This window comes from Oratosquilla oratoria, chromosome 24 (genome assembly GCF_046742065.1).
Source record: "Oratosquilla oratoria isolate Oo_2021 chromosome 24, ASM4674206v1, whole genome shotgun sequence".
NCBI lineage: Eukaryota > Metazoa > Arthropoda > Malacostraca > Stomatopoda > Squillidae > Oratosquilla > Oratosquilla oratoria.
Genome location: NC_134800.1, coordinates 1165337 through 1170336, shown reverse-complemented (window position 1 = coordinate 1170336; position 5000 = coordinate 1165337). Strand labels below are relative to the sequence as shown.

General features: G+C 48.3%; 1 protein-coding gene across 3 annotated transcripts in view; it reads left to right on the top strand.

The window, feature by feature from the left end:
* Nucleotides 1–5000, top strand: part of LOC143038364 (glycine receptor subunit alpha-2-like) — a 426738-nt gene that overhangs the window by 294 nt on the left and 421444 nt on the right. The gene's annotated exons all lie outside the window — the stretch shown is intronic.

Below are 5000 nucleotides of genomic sequence, written 5' to 3'. Positions count from 1 at the left end.
TAAATGAATAAATAAATAAATACACAAATAAATAAAAGAAAAAAATATATAAAACGAAAAAAAATCTCTCTAAAAGAAGTGGAATTCTTGTGTGTGTCTTGCGTCTTCGCGGAGTCCGTGAGTTCGTGATTTCGCGAAGTGGCGGCCGAAGAAGGCCTTCCGCCTCCCCGCCGCTGCGTTGAGGTCCTGAAGCGAGAGGAACCAGAGAAAACGGACACGTGTGGCCACGGGACAGACACCTTCTTCAGGAGGTCTTCGTCTCCTCCAGAAGGCTCTTGAGACTTCGGAGGACGCTCGCTCGAAGTGTTGAACCATGAGGTCGACTCCTCCAAAAGGTTCTTTCCTTCAGAAGGTTCTTGAGACTTCGGAGGACGCTCGCTCGAAGTGTTGAGCCATGACGCCGACTCCTCCAGAAGGTTATTGAGACTTCGGAGGACGTTCGCTCGAAGTGTTGGGTCATGAAGAAAGGTTCCTCTCCTTTCTCCCTTCGCCACCGCTACCTACATCGAATGAGTAACACTTTCGCTGTGGAGGGTTGGTTTCCTTCGGCTGTATAAGATCAGCCGACGGGGGATCAAGTAAATGACTAAGGCCGCGAAATTCGGCGAAAGAGCTAATAAAGAAATAAAGCAACTTCAAGTGTATGTAATATCAAAGTGTCCTCTTCTACTTCTTTGTCCTCTTGCTTTTTCTCCTCCTTTCTCCTTGTCCTTCTCCTCCTTGTCCTTCTTCCCCTTTGTCCCTCTCCTCTTCCCTTTCATCCTCCTTGTCCTTCTCTTCCTTCTGTTTCTCCTCCTTCTCGTCCTCTTTCTTCTCCTTTTTGTTCTTCTCCGCTTCCTTGTCCTTGTCCTCGTCCTCTTCTTTCTTCTGCTCTTCCTCCTGTTTGCACTTCTCCTCCTCCTCCTCCTCTTCCTGTTTGTCCTTCTCTTCCTTCCCCTCCTCCTGTGTGTTCTTCTCCTCTTCCTTCTCCTCCTTTTGTTTGTCCTTCTCCTCTTCCTTCTCCTTGTCTTTCTCTTCCTTCTGCTCCTTCTCCTGTTTGTTCCTCTCCTCTTTCTTCTCTTTTTCCTCCTGTTTCTCCTTGTCCATCTCTTCCTTCTGTTCCTCCTCTTTCTGTTTGTTTCTCTCCTTGTCCTTGTCTTTTTCCTTCTGTTTTTGCTTTGTCCTTCTCTTTTTCCTCCTGTTTTTCTTTGTTCTTCTCTTCCTCCTCCTCCTCGTCCTCCTCTTTCTCCTCTTCCCTCTTCCCCTTTCTTCACCAACTTCCCCTTCTTCTTCTCCGGGAGGGGAACGCAGACCAGAGCGTAGCCTGCTCTCCAGGGTCATCATCGAAAACCTACAACCGAAGAAGGACAAGAAAGAACTTTGGGTTATCGGATCGAAGTGGAGGTCGAGAAAGGCTTCTGCGGGTTTTATTGAGGATTCTCGAACTGGGTGCACTCGAGGAAGGGCTGGGTGATGCTTGAGGCGGAGAGAAGCGAAGGTCAGGTGTTCTACAAAGGGTGCGGAGGTTGTAGCTGATTCAGAACGTAAACAAAAGAAGAGGGTCTTGGCGCCCATGGAGCTGCTGGACTCTCCAAGTATTTTGTGGAAAGGAGATGAAGGGATGATGGTTTCATTTGGCTTCCTACCCGGCATACATTCCCTTAATTCCTTCTCTTCTTCCTCCTTCTCCTCCTCTTCTCCTCCTCCTTCTCCTCCTTCTCCTCCTTCTCCCCCTCCTCCTCCTCCTCCTATTTTTCCTATTCCTCTCCATATCTTCTTCCTTCTCCTGCTTCTGCTATTTCTCTTCCTCCATCTCTTCCTCATCCCTATCCTTCTCCCTTTCCTTCTCCTCCTTATACTTATCCTTATCCACCTTTTTCTCTTCCTCCTCCTCCTCCTCCTCCTCCTCCTCCTCCTCCTCCTTCTCCTCTTTATACTTATCCTTATCCACCTTTCTCTTTTCCTCCTCCTCCTCCTCCTCCTCCTCCTCCTCCTCCTCCTTCTCCTCCTTATACTTATCCTTATCCACCATTCCCTCTTCCTCCTGCTCCTCCTCCTCTTTCTCCTCCTCCTCCTCCTCCTCCTCCTCCTTATACTTATCCTTATCCCCCTTCCCTCTCCTCCTCCTTCTTCTCCTCATCCCCCTTCCCTCTCACCCTCCTTCTTCTCCTCCTCCTTCTCCTCCTCCTCCTTTTCCTGCTCCTCCTGCTCCTCCTCCTCCTCCTTCTCTTCCTTATACTTATCCTTATCCACCATTCCCTCTTCCTCCTGCTCCTCCTCCTCCTCCTCCTTATACTTATCCTTATCCCCCTTCCCTCTCCTCCTCCTTCTTCTCCTCATCCCCCTTCCCTCTCCTCTTCCTTCTTCTCCTCCTCCTCCTCCTTCTCCTTCTCCTCCTCCTCCTCCTCCTCCTCCTCCTGCTCCTTCTCCTTCTTATACTTATCCTTATCCCCCTTCCCTTCCTCTTCCTCCTCCTCCTCTTCTTCCTCCTCCTCCTCTTCTTCCTATGGCCAACTTCTCATGTCGACAAGGACATAGGGGGAGGGGGGTTGGTGGTTGTGGATGGGGGGGAGGGTATGGGGGGATGGGGGGGAGGGGGGAGGGGGGGAGGGGGAGACTTCTCCCCTGCTGCTGCCTGACCAATCAAAACTAGGTTGACGACCACTTTCCGTTGTCGAAGCAGGAAGAGTCGATTTTTCACTTTTTTACGTTGAATTCTCGCCGTAAAGCGTCTCCTGCTGTCCCCCTTTTAGGGATCATTGGGACATCTTCCTCTTCAATTCTTCTACTTCTGTTTCTTCTACTTCTACTCTCTCTATTTTTTCACTACTTTTCCTACTACTTCTAATTCTATTAGTTTTTACATTTCTTCTAATTCTACGTCCTCCAATTCTACTTTCATTTATGCTTCTTCTACTTTGATCTACTACTTTATGTGCTACTTCTACTTCTACTTCTACATCTAATACTTCTACCTCTATTTCTACATCTACCTCTACTACGTCTTCTACCCCTACGTCTACATCTACTTCTATCTCTACTTCTACCTCTACTTCTACCTCCACTACTTCTACTTGTTTATATTCCACTTCTACTTCTAGTTTTTATTGTTGTTATTATATTTCTACTTCTATTTCTACTACATCCACTTCTTCTACTTCTACTTTTCCAGATCCGCTGCTTCTGACGTAGCTTCCTTCCCTCCAGGTCCAGATTCTACTCCTAAGCCTGGACCATTTGGGAGCTGGAAGGTGTCTGGAAGGGGGCTGGAAATGTCTGGAAGGAGGCCGGAATGGGGATGGAAAGGGGCTGGGAGGGACTGGAAAGGAGCTGGGAGGGACTGGAAAGGGGCTGGGAGGAGAGTGGAAAGGGGCTGGAAGGGGTCTGGGAGAGGATGGAAGGGGGCTGGGAGGGGGCTGGGAGAGGCTGGAATGGGACTGGAAAGGGGCTGGAAGGGAGGTGGAAGAGGCTGAAAGGTGGATGGAAGGAGGCTGGGAGGGGCTGGAAGGATGCTGGGAGAGGCTGAAAGGGGGCTGGAAGGGGGCTGCAAGGCAATTGGAAGGTGGCTGGAAGGTGGCTGGGAGGTGGCTGAGACGGGAGTTGGAGGGGTCTGGAAGGGGGCTAGTAAAGGGCTGGGAGAGGGTAAGGAAGTGGCTGGGAGGGGACTGGGGGAGGGATGAAAGGGGCTGGGAGGAAACTGGAGGGGGCTGGAAGGGGGCTGGGAAGAGGGTGCAAACTGGCTGGAAAGGGGCTTTGAGGGGTCTGGAAGGAGGCTGGAAAGGTGCTGGGAGGGGCTGGAAAGGGTCTTGGAGGCGTCTGGAAGGAGGCTGGAAAGGAGCTGGAAGGGGCTTGGAGGGGTCTGGAAGGAGGCTGGAAAGAGGCTGGAAGGAGGCTGGAAAGGGGCTGGAAGGGGCTTGGAGGGGTCTGGAAGAAGGCTGGAAAGGGGCTTTGAGGGGTCTGGAAGGAGGCTGGAAAGGTGCTGGGAGGGGCTGGAAAGGGTCTTGGAGGCGTCTGGAAGGAGGCTGGAAAGGGGCTGGAAGGGGCTTGGAGGGGTCTGGAAGGAGGCTGGAAAGAGGCTGGAGGGGGGCTGGAAAGGGGCTGAGAGGTTTTTAACTGTTCCACAAGTTCCAGCAAAATCATAATTTTTTCCTCTGTGTCTTCACCTTCTGTCAGTCCTCTTTTGTCAGTTCAACTGTTGTATTTATCTATTACAATTTATCTATTTGTATACCTGTTCACCAATTCATTTGTTTATATGTATTTATTCTTAATTATCTAGTTCTTTATGTATTTATGCATTTGTTTATTTATTTATAATTTATTTATTCATTTGTTTACTATCTATTCATATATTCATTCAATTATTCATCTATTTATCTATTTATTCATTTGTAATAAACTATCTATCTATCACGAATCAGACTGACAATAATAACTTTAGAAATGCAAGAAATGATATTCCTGACTGGACTTTACTTCATGACTGCACACTCTTACAAAAAAAAGAAAGAAAAAAAAAGAAAAAAAATCAAGATCGATACTGCTAACCTGTCTTTACCTCCTTGGGTTGACGCGTTGAGCGTCGTCGCAGCGGCATATCAGGAACCAGAGTACGAACCATGGGTGGAGGATAGTGTTGAACGGACACACACACACACACACACACACACACACACACACACACACACACACACACACACACACACACACACACACACACACACACACACACACACACACACACACACACACACACACATATATATATATATATATATGAAGAGCATACGCATAGTGGGCACAACTGTTCATAACGTTCAATCTTTGGTTTCCGTTCTTTGTTGAACAAGAACATGATCCGGGGCAGGAGAGGCGTCTCTGTCTTTTGGGTCAGAATTTTTATTTATTCATTTATTTATATATTTATTTTGAGAAGAAGTCATGGTTTCCTCCTGAGGATTTCAAGTTCTTTGTTTACAAGAACCTCACTTACTGGGCGCTGTTCTTCAGCGTCTTTGAGC